The following is a 20,451-nucleotide window of genomic DNA, read 5'->3' as shown; positions in this document are numbered from 1 at the left end:
CTACGGTTTCCTTTTCATGTCTGCACATTGGACTTCCCATTGCAGCTAAATCTATTGGCTTTGCCCATCATGAGGTGAATGTGCAAAGTACCATATCTAAAGTGCATATAAAGTTTCTGGGCCAGGATTGGCTCAATATCATCTAAAAAGGATTCTGCGCTAAAAGTATCCTTTATTGTTATAAAAGTACCTGTTAAGTCACCCAGTGTTGATGAAGTTAAGAGCTTATTCAACCTATGTGATCTAAACAAGGTTTTCAGTTCCTTAGCTGAAATAGGGCAACTGCTGGTGCCCGGATATTCCCACATATTGGGTAAGCCCATTTCTATAACTCTGTCTCTGATATATTTGATCCACGGAAGATCAACAGCAGCAGAATATCTAAGAATCTCTTCAAGACCATTACGATGAAATTTCAGTTCAGGGGTAGCACATAAACTTCTCCAAAATCTTAACCCCTTCGCTGCTAGGCCTTTTCCCCTCCTGTGCTAAGCCTTTTTTGGGCTATTTGGAGTTAGTGCGCGCTTAGGCCCCTGTAACTTTTTGACCACATTAGGTATCCACGCCAAATTTGCGTCCTTTTCTTCCAACATCATGGGGATTCTAAAGGTAGCCAGGGTTTGTGGATTCTCCTAGAGGGTTCCCAGAAATTAGTCAAAATACAGCAAAATTTTGTTTTTTTTGTGAAAAATGGGAAAAACTGGCTGCAAATGAAAGCGTCTGGGTTTTTCTCTGCAAACGATATAAAAAAAGGGTTTGTGGGGCTGAAATCACCATTTCTCCAGCTTTTAGGGAATGACAGATTTTTGTCAGAATTCCAACATTTTTTACACAGTTTTGGCATTTTTCTGGGACATACCCTATTTTTGCTATTTTTTGTGCTTTCAACATCCTTCCAGTTAATGGTAGAAATGGGTACAAAAGCAATAATGGATCCTGGAAAGCTATACATTTTTGAAAAGTAGACACAATTCTGAATTCAGCAAGGGGTCATTTGTGTAGATCCATCAAGGTTTCTTTATAGAAACTAACAGTTAAATATAGGAAAAATTGAAAATTAGTTGAAAAAAGCAGCCTTTTGTGTCAACGTTTTCACCTGTAACTTCTTCTAATTATCACATCTCTTTGAAAGCAATGTACCGTTACATCTGCTGGACCTTCCTGGTTGTGGGGATATATAGGACTTGTAGGTTCACCAAGAGCCCAATGAACCCAGAGCAAAAAACTGAGCAGCATTTTGTAATGGTTTTTTTTTATGTTCCGGGTATATAGCAACTATTGTGGGAAAATGTATACATGGAAAAATCGGTATGAAAGACACCTATGTACTTCTGAAATGGGAACAAATTACAGAGTTTAGAAACAGTGCATATTTGCACATTTTCGAAATTGGGAATACTCATACTAGCATGAGAATTATTGGTCATTTTTCAAAATGACTTTTTTTTTAAACAATGTCTGTCATTTGGAATGGAGAAATGCATCAAAAATCAATAGGTAATAACAGTTGCTTTACAAACTGAACTACTCTAAGTCTCCCTATAAAAATGGTACCTCACTTGTGTGGGTAGGCATAGTGCCCACGACAGGAAGCCGCTCAAAACCTAACGTGAACACACCACATTTTCACAATGAAAATTTACACATTTTTTGCGAAGAGTCTAGCTGTAGTTTTTTAACCCTAGCTCTGCCGGCACCTTGTGAAACCTAGCAAACCTATACATTTTTGAAAACTAGACACCCAGGGGAATCCAGGATGGGGTGACTTGACTGCCTCCCACCATGATCTGTTACCCAGAATCCCTTGCAAACCTAAAACATTGACAAAAAAAACACTTTTCCCCCACATTTCTGTGGTGGAAAGTTCTGGAATCTGCGTGGATCCATAAATTTCCACCCACACCGTATTGCCCAAAGTCCTACAAGAAAAATGGTACCTCACTTGTGCGGGTCGGCCTAGTGCCCGTGACAGGAAACGGCGCAAAACGCAACGTGGTCACACCTCAATTTTGCAGTGAAAAATGACCCTTTTTTGGCAAAGTGACTAGCTGTAGTTTTTTAACCCTAGCTGTGCCGGCACCTAGGGAAACCTAGCAAACCTATATATTTTTGAAAACTAGACACCCAGGGGAATCCAGGATGGGGTGACTTGAGTGCCTCCCACCAGGGTCTGTTACCCAGAATCCCTTGCAAACCTAAAAATTGACAAAAAAACACATTTTCCCCACATTTCTGTGATGGAAAGTTCTGGAAACTGCGTGGATCCACAAATTTCCACCCACCTACGAGAAAAATGGTACATCACTTGTGCGGGTCGGCCTAGTGCCCGCGACAGGAAACGGCACAAAACGCAACCTGGTCACACCTCAATTTTGCAGTGAAAAATGACCTTTTTTTTGGCAAAGTGACTAGCTGTAGTTTTTGAACCCTAGCTCTGCCGGCACCTAGGGAAACCTAGCAAACCTATACATTTTTGAAAAGTAGACACCCAGGGGAATCCAGGATGGGGTGACTTGACTGCCTCCCACCATTATCTGTTACCCAGAATCCCTTGCAGACCTGAAAAATTGACAAAAAAAACACTTTTTTCCCACATTTCTGTGGTGGAAAGTTCTGGAATCTGCGTGGATCCACAAATTTCCACCCACCCCCTGTTCTCCAAAGTCCTACGAGAAAAATGGTACCTCACTTGTGCAGGTCGGCCTAGTGCCCGCGACAGGAAACGGCACCAAACGCAACGTGGTCACACCTCAATTTTGCAGTGAAAAATGACCCTTTTTTGGCAAAGTGACTAGCTGTAGTTTTTGAACCCTAGCTCTGTCGGCACCTAGGGAAACCTAGCAAACCTATATATTTTTTAAAATTAGACACCCAGGGGAATCCAGGATGGGGTGACTTGAGTGCCTCCCACCAGGGTCTGTTACCCAGAATCCCTTGCAAACCTAAACAATTGACAAAAAACACATTTTCCCCACATTTCTGTGATGGAAAGTTCTGGAATCTGCGTGGATCCACAAAGTTCCACCCACCCCGTGTTCCCTAAAGTCCTACGAGAAAAATGGTACATCACTTGTGCGGGTCGGCCTAGTGCCCGCGACAGGAAACGGCACAAAACGCAACCTGGTCACACCTCAATTTTGCAGTGAAAAATGGCCTTTTTTTTGGCAAAGTAACTAGCTGTAGTTTTTGAACCCTAGCTCTGCCGGCACCTAGGCAAACCTAGCAAACCTATATATTTATGAAAACTAGACACCCAGGGGAATCTAGGATGGGGTAACTTGAGTGCCTCCCACCAGGGTCTGTTACCCAGAATCCCTTGCAAACCTAAAAAATTGACAAAAAAACACTTTTTCCCCACATTTCTGTGGTGGAAAGTTCTGGAATCTGCGTGGATCCACAAATTTCCACCCACCCCGCATTCCCCAAAGTCCTACGAGAAAAATGGTACCTCACTTGTGCGGGTCGGTCTAGTGCCCGCGACAAAACGGCGCAAAACGCAACATGGTCACACCTCAATTTTCCAGTGAAAAATGCCCCTTTTTTGGCAAAGTGCATAGCTGTAGTTTTTGAACCCTAACTCTGCCGGCACATAGGGAAACCTACCAAACCCATACATTTCTGAAAACTAGACACCCGGGGGCTTCCAGGGAGGTATGGCTTGCGTGGATCCCCCAACGTTTCCTTACCCAGAATCCCCTGCAAACCTCAATTTTAGCTGAAAAAAAGCACTTTTTTCACACATTTTGGTGTGGGAAAGTTGTGGCATCACCGGGCTCACACAAATTTACCACCACCCAGCGTTCCCCCTGGTCTGCCGGTAAAAATGGTGCCTCACTTGTGTGGGAGGCCCAAGTACCCGCGGCAGGCAAGGGCCCAAAACTTAGTGAGGCGACATCAAAATGGCCTATCGCAAAACCACCTGGTTTTGCAAGGGGGGTCACTTGGGGTTTTGGCCCGGTGCTCGGCGGCCATCTAGGGAAACCTACCAAACCCATACATTTCTGAAAACTAGACACCGGGCGGCTTCCAGGGAGGTATGGCTTGCGTGGATCCCCCAACGTTTCCTTACCCAGAATCCCCTGCAAACCTCAATTTTAGCTGAAAAAATCACTTTTTTCACACATTTTGGTGTGGGAAAGTTGTGGCATCACCGGGCTCACACAAATTTACCACCACCCAGCATTCCCCCAGGTCTCCCGGTAAAAATGGCACCTCACTTGTGTGGGAGGCCCAAGTACCCGCGGCAGGCAAGGGCCCAAAACTTAGTGAGGCGACATCAAAATGGCCTATCGCAAAACCACCTGGTTTTGCAAGGGGGGTCACTTGGGTTTTTGGCCCGGTGCTCGGCGGCCATCTAGGGAAACCTACCAAACCCATACATTTCTGAAAACTATACACCCGGCGGCTTCCAGGGAGGTATGGCTTGCATGGATCCCCCAACGTTTCCTTACCCAGAATCCCCTGCAAACCTCAATTTTTGCTGAAAACATCACTTTTTTCACACATTTTGGTGTGGGAAAGTTGTGGCATCACCGGGCTCACACAAATTTACCACCACCCAGAGTTCCCCCAGGTCTCCCGGTAAAAATGGTGCCTCACTTGTGTGGGAGGCCCAAGTACCCGCGGCAGGCAAGGGCCCAAAACATAGTGAGGCGACATGAAAATGGCCTATCGCAAAACCACCTGGTTCTACAAGGGGGGTCACTTGGGTTTTTGGCCCGCTGCTCGGCGGCCATCTAGGGAAACCTACCAAACCCATACATTTCTGAAAACTAGACACCCGGTGGCTTCCAGGGAGGTATGGCTTGCGTGCATCCCCCAACGTTTCCTTACCCAGAATCCCCTGCAAACCTCAATGTTAGCTGAAAAAATCACTTTTTTTCACACATTTTGGTGTGGGAAAGTTGTGGCATCACCGGGCTCACACAAATTTACCACCACCCAGCGTTCCCCCAGGTCTCCCGGTAAAAATGGTGCCTCACTTGTGTGGGAGGCCCAAGTACCCGCGGCAGGCAAGGGCTCAAAACGTTGTGAGGCGAAATCAACATTGCCTATCAAAAAAATGTTTGGGCCCTTGCCTGTCGCGGGTACTTGGGCCTCCCACACAAGTGAGGCACCATTTTTACGCTAAACCATTATCAACAAAATGCATCATCCGAAGCAGAAGCAAATACCTGTCACGACTCATGACTGCCGGAAAAATAGCAGTTGCCATCAAGGAACTAGTAGACCAATATGAAGACATTGATGGCTTCCTTAGCAAGCCCATCAAAAAAGTTAAACCCAAGAACTTCTTCATCTCTTCAAGATTTGTGGGAGTCCACCGGGTAGCTCTAGAGTGTGGCTTAAGACTGGCACTGTTGTCCCTCAAAAACTGTTCAGCATACAAATTAGTCTGCTCAACAATCTCTGCCAAAAACACATCGTCCATAAACAACTGAAAAAAATTTATCGGCAAAACGTTTTCAGTATTCACTCTACACCCTGGAACACCAGTAAAGTCTGGCAATGCCGGCTGCACCATGCCAGGGGCAACCCAGAGGTCATCACATTCAAAGGGAAGCCTTGCAGCCCCGGCCTGCAGCCCAGATGCCTCTTGCCGCACTACACCAACGGGAAGCCTTGCAGCCGCAGGCTGCAGCCCAGAAGCCTCTTGCCGCCCTACACCAATGGGAAGCCTTGCAGCCCCAGGCTGCAGCCCAGATGCCTCTTGACGCACTTCAGTCTCCTCCTCTAACACAGGCACTTCATCCGCACTAAGAGTATCTTCATCATCCGATGACTCCATATGGAGAGAAAACTCACTGCCAGAATCGTCCCCTGCCTCCTCTGCCTCAGATGCAGAGTCAGTCTCTGAACCATGGTCAGAGGAAGACTCAAAAAGCAAACCAACAACCTGCTGAGCAGTAATCCTGCGGCTAGCCATTATACTTACTAAGATAGAAGGCTGCACAAACAAGTCAACAACAACCAACAATGTGCAAACCAAGTAAGTAAAGAAATGTGCACCTTTATCACAAAGATCAATGTACTCAAAAACTATACAATTCAAACACAAGAGACAGCTACACTCACCAGAACCTACTCTGCAGTGACACAGCAAAAACCAACGATATCCAACTAGAAAGAAGAAAAAAAAACAAATTACTCACAAGACAACAAAATACACATCGAGCACAAATGCAAACAGTTTTTGACACTCACAAACCAAACATACTGCTATTAATACACCATTTGCAAAAAAATATTCATGCAGAGAAATCAAACACATTTACATTGTACAAAAAAAAGTCTCTTACCAAACTACACAAACAGCAGAACTACCAGTAACGAAACTGCAAACTGTAAAGAGCAAAAGCCTTCACCTAGAATAAAAAAGTAAAAAAAAAAAATCATTACAATTGCAATTCACAAAAAATATAACAATAAACATTATAATTTGCTATGTTTCTACCCAAATGGTCAATCGGGTTGTGTGCCAGGTGGGGCAGAAAACAGCAGGAAAAAAAAAACAGGCTAATCTGTCCAGGGGCGGGGGGTCCAAATACATATTATAAAAAATTGCCCGCTGGAAGCGACCCTTGCCCAAGGGGTCACTTCCATTTTTATTTAAACTAATTCCCTGGTGTCTAGTGGGCTTTTCTGCCCCCCCTGGGACCAGAAACGGCTACACACAAGACCGATCTGCCCCCAGGGGGGGCAGAAAAGTCTTGATAAATAATTGGGCCCCCAGAAAGCAACCCTTGCCCAAGGGGTCGCTTCCTTTACTCAAAAAATAACATCCCTGGTGTCTAGTGGGCTTTTCTGCCCCCCCCCCCCGGGAGCAGAAACGGCTACAAAAACGACCGATCTGCCCCCAGGGGGGGCAGAAACGTCTTAATAAAAATGTTGGCCCCCAGGAAGCGACCCTTGCCCAAGGGGTCGCTTCCTTTACTCAAAATATAACATCCCTAGTGTCTAGTGGGCTTTTCTGCCCACCCTGGGAGCATAAACGGCTACATAATCAACCAATCTGCCCCCGGGGGGGGCAGAAAAGTCTTAATTAAAATTTTGGCCCCCAGGAAGCGACCCTTGCCCAAGGGGTCGCTTCCTAACACTAGAAAAGACATCCCTGGTGTCTAGTGGGCTTTTCTACCCCCCTGGGAGCAGAAACGGCTACTTATGCGACCGATCTGCTCCCAGGGGGTGCAGAAAAGTTTTAATCATAATATTAGCCCCCAGGAAGTGGCCCTTCCCCAAGGGGTCGCTTCCTAACACTGCAAAAGACATCCCTGGTGTCTAGTGGGGCATCCCTGCTCCACGATCGCGACGCTGTGCGCGATCGTGAAGCAGGGATGCCCAGCATTGAGACATCAGGGGAGAGGAAATACTCTTTCCTCTCCCCCCATGCCTCAAGGCATCCCAATTCCCCCCCCCCCCCGCCACACCAGAGGCAAACACCTACCTCGTTCGTTGGACGCGCTGGAAGAAATTAATTCCAGCTCGTCCAACGCTTCCTGATGACGTCGGCGCGCGCTGTGCGTGCTTACGTCATGGGGAAGCGTGGGGGGGCTCGGGGGTGGCAGCGGAAACCCTTCCACTGCGAACCCCCCAATTGGTTAAAAAATCGAGCCCCCAGGGGGGGAGCGCCAGCGCTTCCCCCAGGGGCTGTGCTCATGACGGAGCGGTTCCGTCATAAGCACAGCCCAACCGATGCTCATGACGGAACTGCTCCGTCATGAGCATCGAAGGGGTTAAAGGTTTAACTGCTGCTTCTTCTGTGATTGGTCTAAGGCGGTCATCTAATCTTAGAGGGATCCCAGGGGTACTAACCAGAATATTCAGCACTTACCTCAAAAGCCTATTTTCCACCAGTTCGAGGGTATTAAGATTTTTGTGCCCCCATTGCTCCACTCCATATGAGGCCACCCCCAAGAATAGAGCTGGGCACCCAGAGAATATGGTTTGAAATGAAGCCCCCGATACATCTTTAACAGCCCTTCTATCTGTTGCTCTAATTAAATCCTTCATTTGGAGATGTGGTGAGCTCAATCCATCATTCCACTTAAAGTGACACCCAACTATTCAAAGAAATGGACTTGATCTAGGGGTGCCCCATTTGGCATTGGGTTCGATCAGGTTGAATGGCATGGGTTGAAAACCAGGTACTTGGTCTTAGACGCATTCATTTCCAACTCCATATTTAAGAAAAACCTACTAAACTGGTTTGGATGCTTCTGGTTCCTCATTGGCAACTTAGTCAAAACAAGAGTGTCATCTGCAAACGTGAGGGCAGGAACCCCCATGTTTGCTAATTTGGGCGCATCATAATCACATTTGTTTAGGTAGCTAACCAGACCAATAATAAAAAGAGTCAGGGCCAACACACAGCCCTGTCGTACACCTTCATTTACAGGGAAAGGTTTGGTAACTTCACCTAGCTTACCACATCGGACCTGGGCGAAGTTAAACTCATGCAGTCTCTCTATAAATCTACATAAATATTCAGGAATGCCCATCTCAGCTAACAACTTCCATATGGTAGCCCTAGGCACCAATTCAAAAGTCGCTCTGAGATCCACAAATACTGCATAGAGTCTGCCCTCACCAATTGTAACAGTCTTCCCATATATTAATTGGAGCCTGAAAATGTGGTCTATAGTCAATGTACTGGAGCAAAAACTGGTATAAAAAGGGCATAGAACTTCATGCTTGTCTAGCCATTGCTGAAGCTGGAAAAGAATGGGCCAACAAAAATATTTCTATTAGGCTAACTGCCCTATAATTTGCAGGGTCTAAAGGAGAACCCTTTTTCTACATTTCTGTTCCAGCACAAGAGTGTGGAACCAGTAGACCCTTAAGAATATCATTAAATACCAAAGTAAGATAGGGGTCCCATATTTTTATCTCTGACAGAAATAAATCTGCCAGGATTTTGTCTATGCCCAGGGCTTTGTGGGGAACTATCTTTCTGATGGCTCAATCAACTTCTTTCTATGTGATAGGAGGAAAGACATCATAGCTATTCAAATTTGTTATTTTAATAACTGTAGGATCCCATGGGTTCACATAAAGGGGTCCACTGCCTTTCAAGGTTGAGTATAAACTCAAAAAATTAGACATCCATACCTCTGCTGCTATGTTGTTATCTATTTTGACAGTTCCTTCTACATTACCCTTGGCAATCAAATTCCAAAAGGTTGTACTGTTTTTTCTCTTGTCATTGAATTCTTCACTTGTTATTTAATGGCTGACATCTATTATCTAGAAGATGAGAAGTTGAAACTGCGGCTTCACTCATTGTTAAGCCCAGTGAAACATTTAATACATAATGGTCACTGTATTTTTTTCAAGTAAAAGTCTTATTCAAAACACAGGGCTATGATCTAACATCCACTAAGATGTAATCTATTGAGTTTGGGCTAGGTGCTCTGTTAAAGGTGGAAGTCCTGGCCTTGTCTGAGTTTGTCCTGCTATTGCATGCGCGAATGCCCTAGTTCAAAGTTAACACATTAATTTGGATTGCTAAGGCAGACCATATTTTAATAGCTCGAAGATTAAGATTGGGGATAGCCCAAAGACTGTCTTCTTCACCAAGGCATGCACAGCAAGAAATATCCGGTGGCTCAAACTGGCAATTAAAATCACCACGTACAAATGTAACAACTGCTGGGGATAGCTTCTCCATGCAGGATGCAAGAAGACTTAGTAGGGGGGATTCCTGTTCATTAGCTGAGAGTCCTAAATATACATTATACATACTAAAAATAAGACCGGTAAGGAATTTAATGATAACACACAAGATGTACAACCAACGCGCGTCCCCACCCTAGTCAACAAGCCCCCAGAAGATCTGCCCTAGGCCCTTCTTACGGCTGCTCTGCCATAAGAAACATACCCCGATCTGTCTATGGGAGAGCAGTGCCAAGTTTCTTGAAAAAGACATATGTCATAATGATCAACAAATGATTCCCAATCTAAGTTTGGATTCAATTTCTGCGACATTCCATTAAACTAACCTCAAGGTGAGTTTTCTCCCAGTGATCTCACTAGCAATGGACTCGCCCGTACCTACCACTAAAGCATCTGATAAACTACAGGGTTGGGAGATACCTCTCTTTTTATGTTCAATCCTCTTCAACCTATGGCAGTTAGAATCAGATGGTGTTATAGGAGGAGAGAAACCTGACTTCCCTGATCTATGTCACTTGCTAAATCATCAGACAGTTGGTTCCCACTAACACTGTAGAACAATTGTTACCTTGAAATTCAATTTGACCTCCCTGATATGATGGTCCTTGCTAGTGAGAGGGGATAAAAATTGGAGCTCTCCCTTCGCCATCGGTCAATCAACTTGGTCACAGGGCCCAAACCTGTTGTAGACACGAACATTGCATATATCGTAAATTTGGTGCCTCCTATAATCTGGCAGCAAATTACTAAAGACACTGGTCTTGGTGGCTCCAACAATGGGTTTGTAAAAATACCCCAGAGGGAGGAGAGTTAATCTAGAAGACCCCAAATCCCCTGGGCATCTGTAAATCTTGTTTTGTAACAGGTTCCTAACCACCCCGGGTCTTTTAAAATTATGATAATACAGTCTCCTTCTTTGTCTTTCATTCCCTTCCCTATCCAACTCACTTTTCAGATGAAAAGAATATTATCAACAGGTGACATGCGAAAGTTCATGTGTAGTCCCAACCAGTTAATACTCTTGTTTCTAAGTTCAGGGAATGTTTCTATCTGGTCCGTTCTATGACCTGGAACTCTGGCCATAATGACCACATTGGAAGTGGCTTCAGGGGCCAAACCAATCACTGGTAGAATCCTAGCTTTGTTTAGTGCTAAGTCCTTCTTCTTGTTGTCCTGACAGGTCTGCTTCACTGTGCTTGTGCTATGCTCCTGGACATAGTCAGGAAGTATCGCCGTAAGGCTGGCTGAGACCTTCCCATCAGCGGGAATAACCGATGGGCCACTCCTTGCTCTAGCATGTTGCTGTGCTGATATTTGATTGTGGTTTCTTATAGACTCTATGCTAACACTTATATTTCCAGGCTGCTCCACTGCAGGAAGCGGTTTAAAATGGGATTTTATTAACAGCTCAACCTCAGTTAGTCTGGTCAATACTGGAGTAAATTCTTCCTTTATCACTACTTTAGTTTTCCCAAGCAAATCACCCACAAGTTCATCCACCCAGCAGGGTTTGGCAGAATTCACATTTTCATTAGGATCCCCACTGCCAGTGAACCGATTGGCACGCTCCGTAGACAGAGGAGAGCACACTAGTAGGGTAACCAGACCATTTGTGTTGCTTTTAGCTACACTTTTAACCTTCTTGGCAGCTTGGCGAGGTTTTTTGCAGATCTCCTCTTTAAATTGGCCTGCACTTTGTACTGCTTTAGATCTCCTACTATTATTCCCTTCTGGTGAAGTCTACGCAGTTGACTCAGCAGCAGCTCAAAATTGTGATGTTTGTCACAGGAGAGCCTTGGAATCCAAAGACATATTACTATGAGGAACATCTAGTTCTTTGTGGTGCTCCCCTGCCCCCAGGGATAGTCTCCTCTCTGTAAATTCAATCTCAGTGGCAACTATTCCAATTGCTCTCTGGAGCATATGACCAATCGAAGTCGGTTGTGCCAGTAGATTTGTTTGCGAGACTTGAGCACCCCCGGTGCACTTTTGTTTTTCGATGATTCATAGATGGAATGCAGACCGGAATCTGACCTTAAGTTCTTAAGCCAGGTCACACAGTTTTAATAAAGGGCAACATGGTGTTCCAAGGATTGCTCAAAGTTAGAAATAGAGCTCACTCATACTGCCATGCCAGGCGCTGACCTCTGGTGCCCAACAAAAGAGGGGTGGCCCAGCCCAGCCTCGGTCAGGTGCTAATGGGCCGGTTCTTGGCCCGGTCTTCACTCTGGCCATACTCGGTTGCTATCCTCGCGCATCCCGTGCCACAGGAGCCCCACTGGGGGTTAAATTCACCTCCTGGCACATTGGTATGATGCTGCAAAGACCGGGGCAATTTTGGGCTTAGATTCCTTGCCCTTGCTCCACAGCACCACCGCTCGTCTAGGTGAATGCACAATTAGTTGGCATATTCACACTTCCTTTCTGAACTTTGCGGTGATTCACCATATTTGGCCAGAAAAATCCTTGACCCCTCAGTAAATATTTATGTAAAGGCAGATAAGGACAGCCGTTTCATAAAAAACACTGTGTGGAGTTCACAACCCTGATACAGCCTGAGAAGCGGCTGCAGCTTCTCTGCTCCCAGCTCTATCTGAATAAAATGTTCTTGAGTCTGGTGATGTTAGCAATATAGATACCAAGACTCATGTGGAGTTTCTCAAAGACACATTTTCTTATAATTACAGATAATGGGGTGTAATTTGTATCAGAAGGAATGAAAGAATTTCTTACGGATGTGTCCATCAACTACATTAGAACACCTCTCTATTGTCCTAAAGCAAGTGGATTGGTGGAAAGTAAATATAATGATCAAAGATTCCATCCAATTGGCTTATTCTACCAATAAAAATGTATGCAAAACAGTATGAGATATGTTATAGTCCCATCACATATCACCTAACAGTGTTACTGGAATTTCACCCTTCACTTCTCTTAAAGGTCACAAACCAGGATCTAAACTCAGTTCTGGTTGACTCAGTCACGGTGAACCTGAATGGGTTAATAGAAGAGATGTTGCTAAAAGAGTTGCCAAAAATCAAACATTGATAGGATAAAAAGTGGGGTATGAAGGGCCACAGAGGATGAATTAGTAGTGGTAACAGTACCTAACCTGACTCTTAACAAACTAAAAAATTCCAGAATCCTTTGAAAACTAAGAAATTCAAATGTAATGTAGTCATACTCGATGATGGTAAAACATGTTGTACTGACAGAATTGCTACATTCTCAGAAATTAATGAAAATGTTGATGTTCACAATGCTACAGTAGCTAAAGACATCATTGAAGGAAACAGACGAGCTCCTCTCAGGAAAAGATACAGATGTACACGTCCTCCTAGCTGGCAGCAGGATTATAATATATGTTAAAGAGGCTCTTCCATATTATCCTCCTATGATTCTATACTCTGTAATTTATATGAATTACCAGTTCTCTACAGCTGGTTTGCTATAGAAAATAGTGCATAATGTCATGTTTCTATTGACTATATAGAACTATTATGTACATCTTCCATTGTATATAATTCATTGTATATAATCCATTGTATATAATTCTGCAATTTGTGCACAGATTATGACCAATCTTTGACTTTTGTTTCCTCTATTAGGGGAAAGACATGTTGCATTGCCCCCTTTACTCTTCATCTATAATTTTCCCTGTCATCCTTTAGAAGAAGATTTGCTATATTGCCCCTTTACTCTCTTTCTCTATCTCTATCCTGCTCCCCTTTTCTTCCATTTGGTACAGTCCATTTAGTGAAGTGGACTTAGAATGGTGGAGTTTGGACAGTGAGGTGAGACTGAGGACACTGCTAGAGAATAATAAACAATATTTACGTTAATTACTTACCTTAGTATCTTTTCTTCAATCAGCCAATGTAAAACAGCTCCTCTTCATCTGGAAGAGAGTTCTTATAAAGATGAGAAGGTCATTCAAGTTGCAATAAAGAAGTGGGAAGCGGCAGTGCAAAAAGTATAACTCAAACCCTCAGGCCTTCACTAGGCAGATGATGCAGTAAATTCCAAGTTACAAAGTTGCAGTGTGAGACACTCATGATTAAAGCTACAAGGAGGAGCTTTCTGCGAGTGGAAACACATAAATTCATCCATTGGAAACCTGGCTGTTCCCCTACCTCTAAATAAGATGGAAGAACAGAGGATTTAGTAGAGAAGGAGTCCTGCCAATTTGCAACCTCCCTAAGGCTGGTAGAATATTTCAATGATGAGAGAAAATTTGGTGCCAGTGGGCATGCCAGTTAAAGATGCAGTTAAAAATGTAGCATTTGTCCTATCGGAATAAATAAGTGGTGGGTGCAGCTCACTAGCAATAGACAGAAACAAAATAATGGGTGCCTTAGAAAGATTGTTTTGGTAGGTGTATTCAAAGGAGAGGGATCACTCCCAGGCAGATATCAAGATTTATAGAGAAAGGTTATCAACCAGTTATTGCTGAAGCTGAATGAAGACTCATTTTGTACCTTGATAGCCAAAACTTGGAAGGACGGGCTCAGGGCAGTTCTGGCCAAACAATCATTTGACAAGTGTGAATTGAAACCAAGTATACAAAGTGTTTTCCAAAGTTTTTCTTCTGCTGTTTGAAAACTTTTAAACTAGGTTTTCCAATATGTCATTGTTCCTGTGTCTTGTTAGTCAGCGCTGGTCTCTTGGTCACTGTGGTTGATAATCTGGGAAAGACCCGTTTCAAAATCCTTCTTTTTGCTCCAGCTATCCTCTCAATCTTGATACACAGATATAGGCACTGGATCAATGTGAAGAATTGAGTTGCAGGCTGAGTAGAGTGTGAGCTGCTCTCAAGCAGAAGCCACAATCCTCATCAGGGTGAGCAGCAAAAGTCACTAAATTTAACATGTGCTTAACCCCCTGGCAGATTGGCACAAAAGCAGTCAGGCTTAACTTAGATGCAATGTGTAAATAATGTATCCAGCACTCAAACAGTAATAATGTGAAAACACAAAACAAGAAAAATCCTACACTCATTTAGAAAAATAGAGTGAAATGTAATAAATGATTTGACACCGAACCAGCAAAATCTACTCCAAAGAACCGGAGAAATACAATTTCAGAATGTACGTAGGTATAGGGCCTAAAAGCATAAATGCCAACATTGTGATCATGCTAGAACCGTGAAGGAGCTTGGGCCAGATACAGGAACCAGGTCAATCTTGCTGAAAAAGTTACCTTCTCAAAGTCTGGCATAGAGTCCAGTTCGCGGTGGAGGAGGTCTCAAGGCTTCGTAGGTGATCATTGCTGTAGTGCAAAGATCCAGTTGGGAGTTTGCATATGGTCATTGCTGTAGCGCAAAGTGCAGAACTTGCGTTACCAGTTGGTGCTGGCAGTCACTGTAGCATGAAGAGTTGGTTTTTACCAGAGCTTTACATTGGCGGTTGGTGCAGGTGGTAAGATCTTGGTATGAACAGGCCTGTTGACAGTCGCCAAGAGCCCAAAACTTCAGGATCTCTCCCTTTCTCCAGAACCTGGGAGTCACCTCTTGAGGATCAGGTATTTACTTCAGCGGAGGCCAGCAGAGCTCAGGCAGGTCTAGTTGCAGGTCCATATCAAGAAGAGCAAGTAAACTGAGAGGTTGTTGGGAGCTCTGAACAGGAGGTCAATCAGCTGACCCTTGGAGTCACTTCAGGTAGCCCGGGATGAAGGGAACATGTCTAGTCTTCCTTCACAGACTGCAGATCAGGACTCATGCAGCAGGGCAGTCCTCTAGCAGCAGGGCAGTCTTTTTACTTTAGTATCCACATGTCCAGGAGTGTATTGACGAGTTGGTCTGAGGCTCAAATATTTATACCTGGTGGCAGCTTTGCAGTGGGAGAAAATTATAGACTCCACTTTTCCCCCCACATCTGGTTCTGGAATTTTCTTTCTCCCACCCTGGTTCCAGGATGTCTGGAGTCACAAAAGGCTAGTGTGATGTTCTTTGTGTGTGTGCTGAGGCAGCTCATTTGACGTGCAAGGGTAGTAGGTGACAACTCCGCCCCTGCAATTAGGCCAGGAGGGCCCACCCTGCCAACAAAAGGTCCCCCTTTGTGATACTGCCTGGGAGGAATACACAAAGGCCAACTGCCAACCTCACCCAGTCATGTGGCTGATCAAAGTGCCATTTTCAGAATTGTGACTTAAAATCCAACTTTGCCAATAAAGAGAGGTTTAAGTTGTAAATCAAAAGAAACAAAAATGACAGAGTTTTTCACTACCAGACAAGTAAAACTTAAAAGTAAAAGTCCATATTTTTAAATACACTGCACCCTGCCACATGGGCTATTTAGGGCCTTCCCTAGTGGTGACTTATATTTATTAAAAAGAAAAGTTTAAGCCTGGAAAAATGTTTATTTTGCCAAGTCATTTAGGAGTTTATAATTGCACACAGGCTTCAATGGCAGGTATGAGACTTGTTTTAAAAGGCAACTTTAGTGGGTGGAACAACGATTGCAGAATGCCCACTAATTGTATTTAATTTACAGGCCTTAGGTACATGTACTACACTTTACTAGGAACTTATAAGTAAATTAAATGTGTCATTTGGGTCTAAGCCAATTTAGTACTGGTTATTGGTGGCAAAGTGTGCAGACTCTAAAAGCCAACAAGAATGGGTTCGGAAAACAGGAGGAGTGAACGCAAAAGGTGTGGGGGGTGACCCTACAAAGAGGTCCAATTCCAACACTCATAGATTGAATGAGGAAGGGTAGTGGTTCAAAAGCAGGGTGCACCATTAGGTTTTATTGCTGGATGAAGAGAAGCCTTTCAACCGCATGAATGTATTTGAGGAAATCCATTGAGTACTATGGTGTGCCCAATTAATATATATGAGGGATTTACTCTCTAGTCATCAAGAAACCATGGTGCAAGCACCTGCATGGCAAAAATGATGATTTCATCATAAACTGAAAGTCAATATGAAGGGAAAACAAACAAATCAATGTATTGGATACTGTAATAACTGATAGTCATTTCAAATCATTTCAGGATTTTCAACACAATTTTTATTTTCCTCATTTGCAGAAGGGGAGATACAACTAGCTACTCTACTGCTTAAAGGGTTACCTAGGTCACCAGCCAGGAGACCTGAAACAATCAGTAATCCATAAGTGCACACAAACAATGGGACATACAAAGGCATGATATTGGGCTATATGGGACTATTATTGGACAGAAATCCTCAAAAAAATAGCACAAGATCTAAACATCTATTGGGATAACAGACTGTCTATTGAAAATTCAGAAGAAAGCAAGTGGTAACAGGAAGCCAGGGTGAGTTGAGTTATTTAAAATATTTCATAAATGCCACTGCCCCTCACATGCAGCAAGGTTGAGTTCAACATCCGAGTGCTGAAGATTTAGGCAATCAGGTAGTGACACAGTACATATTCTGTGGGAAAGCAACAACCCTGGATTGCAACTGGAATGCTATACGGGAGAACATAAACGAGGAACTAGGAATAAAAGCATCTATAACTGCACATATAGCCTTATTCTATATCGTGTCGCACATTCTAGAAATAGGTGACACGATATAGAACCATCTCCAAACCCTAATGGTTTGGAGATGGTTCTATGGTGGTAGCGAAAAGCGGTATCATGTGGCCATAGAAAACTCTCAGAATAGCAATGTATGATTCATGGCTGACTGTATGAGATGGCTAAGTATGAAAAGTGAATCACTAAACACCCAAAACTGAGGAAATATGGCATGATTTTTTTAAACAGTGACAAGTTTTGACAGGGAGCTAGGAAACGAGAAATGGAGTCAAACTATTGATGGAAGGGGGCAGGGAGGGGAGAACACAGTCAGGGTACATGGGTAGATTTAAAAAGAAAAGGATAATGCTGACTATACTGGGGGGTTTTGAGATGACTGTAAGCTGTATTGCTGAATTGAATACTGACAAATGACTGTTGAAGTGTTTACAGAGAATGTGAAGAACTAAATGCAGACATAATATGGATAACTGACTTAACAATCTTTAAGAAACATCTTAAAACCTGGCTCTTCCAGGGCTAGACGAGATTATGAGTCCTGTTTGTGTGAACCAATCAGTGTTGGGACACTCATGTTGAGTAGCTGTGCTCTTTACAAGTACGATCATTCATTCATTCATCTTTGTGTCATTAAAAATAATTGTTTAAAAAAACAGATGGGAATGAATCAAATGTTTTCAAAATGTATGGGAAAATGACAAGACTGCTCTTTTTTCCCAGTTTTGTTTGTCTTTGTGTATCGCAGATGCTTCATGGATGAAGGAATACTCCCATTTCACATAGTTTGGCACTATTGATTCTGCAGATGACAGAAATGTTGAAGTTGATTTAAAGTTTCAAGTTCTTCCCCTGTATGTCAAGTCTGTGTTCTACTGTAAAGTGCAGTCTTGATATTCGAGGGTTGTAATGAAACGTAACCAACCTGTCACAAAACCAAGATGATAGTGCGTCTGGATGTGTTAGGATTCTACAATATGAGTCCACATTGTAGAATCCGTATGAGCGTGTATGGGTATACATCCTGCAATAACTGCATCAATGCATGCTCGTAACGTTTAATATTGCAACAGTATATTTGAGTAATCTGTCTCAATTGAAAACTGCATCAATATTCACAGGTTTCAAAGTACCAGATTCTAATTCTATCTAATTGTCTTCTTTTGTTAGAGAGACAGTTATACAACTATCCCAGAGAGAATGTTTATAGTTACTAAAAAGTGAGGAAATCCAAAACAAGAATTTCCAAACCCTTTTTAGTATTTCCCATGATAATGTAGGTTTCTTTCCCTGTCTCCTTAGGACATTCTAAAGCAACCCATTGTATTATATTGTATTGTAATTGCATTTATATTGCGCTTACTATCCCTGACGAGGCGTTGAATCGCTTTTTTGGCGAGTAGCTCGCTACTCCGGAACCCATAAAGGATTAGCGGTGAGTTAGTATAGTGAAAATGTGAAAGTAATTTGCGTGGTGGATATGTTTGTCAGCTATTTGAATTGAGTAGGATAGTGGAGGGATAAAAGAGGGAAAAAGTTTGCATTTCTATAGCGCTTTCTACCTCTGGTGGGGGGTTGAAGTGCTTTTCGACGAGTAGCACCCTACTTCGTGACCCATAAAGGATTATATGGTGGTTTAAAAGTGATATACAACTAATATGTTATCCCAATCTGGGCAGTAGATTCATCTTAAGCAAAGTAAATTAAGGTTACACCTGTCATTACATTCTGCTCTGATCCTTTTTAAAATATCCGACAGCTTAAAGATTACAATCTTTGCAAGGTCTCACAGAATGTATATAGGAATCTACGGCGAGGATAAAGCTAAAGGTGGGATAGCAAAGTAGTCATTGTTTTTGCACATTGATTGTTTTGTCATTCAATCATAACTTTGTAATGCGACATCTGTATAAATCCAGCACAGTGCAAAGTGGCTATTCAACTGGATTAGCAGAATCTTGATGGATAAATATTAATGAAGCAGGATTCAGTGTTTGATTCTTACCAACAGAATGTGCTAACCTAGACTGCTTTCTGCTGAACTCAGTGCCAACAGCTCACATTCACAAGGTGGAAGTTACTCTAGGGCGGTTCCACAGCTTCCACTTTGCAAACGGATACCACCCCCTTTTGGGAACTGGTATCTGATAATGGTTCTGTTATTCAGATGGAAGATTGGTGCACCTCATTCGCTCATATATGCCTTTGGATCTGCAGTGAGACATTGTGAGTTGGTGTTATGTGATCGCGAAGACTGTGTTTTTATGAATCACATACTGTATGACCCAAAACACTTTTGTAGATTTGGCCCCGCCCTCCTTATTGTTTGCACAGGGCTGCTTTTTGAATTGTTGTGCATTGCATAGTCGTATGTCCTGGAGCTCATTTAATGCTCCAATAAAAGAGTGCAGCCAATCTCTCCCACCCTGCTCACCAGGGGGACCCCTCACAACATTTGTTCCATTTTCAGATTTTGAGAGCTTATTTCCTAAAAGTCATTGTTTTCCTAGTGTTTTCTATAAAGGATATTATAATTTATAATTAACTGAACCTAAGACTGTAAGAATGTCCTAATATCCTACTGGTATTTGGAAATGCTTCCTTTTTGCAGACTAACGCGCTTAAAGCTAAAGCTTACCAAACACATGAGGGCTTATATAATAGTTTATTCAGCAGCATAAGGGTGAAAAAACGCCATTGCTGTCAACTAAACTGTGCTTGTGGTTAAAGCCCTGCAGTGGAAACTATGTGCAATCGATGACCAGGTGAGTCACCTAAAAGGGGGTTGCTTCCTGTTCTGCTCGCAAAGCCAGCTGTGCAGAACATGAGAATGATCCTTCTTTTAGCACTAGTGGCTACTCTGCCCCAAGGTAAGCTACCGAATACAATACTCTAATTTTAATTTGCAATGCTTAAGTGGATTATACCAATGCTTCCCGAATTTGTTTAGAACCATGACCCACTTGTTAGAGTCAAAAACTTGGTGAGCCACATAGCTTTAACAGACATGAGGAGCGGGCGATTTTTAAATGTAATAGTAGACATGCATTCAAAAGGCTACAAATTACCAAAATAACATACTCTTTACATTTTTTTGCATTACTCTCTATCAGCAATTGTTTGTAAATGTCAGACCCTTGTCCGCGGCCTTCGATATGACTATATTGGACTGTGGACAGGATATCGATCTGCCCATAGGCTTCTGAAAAATCTTGATGTTGATACCATTGATTTTAGCAAATTTGAAAAACCCAGTTGGCAGCAGAGTATGGAGGT

Source organism: Triturus cristatus, chromosome 1_1 (assembly GCF_964204655.1).
Source record: "Triturus cristatus chromosome 1_1, aTriCri1.1, whole genome shotgun sequence".
In the NCBI taxonomy this organism is placed as follows: Eukaryota; Metazoa; Chordata; class Amphibia; order Caudata; family Salamandridae; genus Triturus; species Triturus cristatus.
This window is presented reverse-complemented; position numbering follows the sequence as displayed.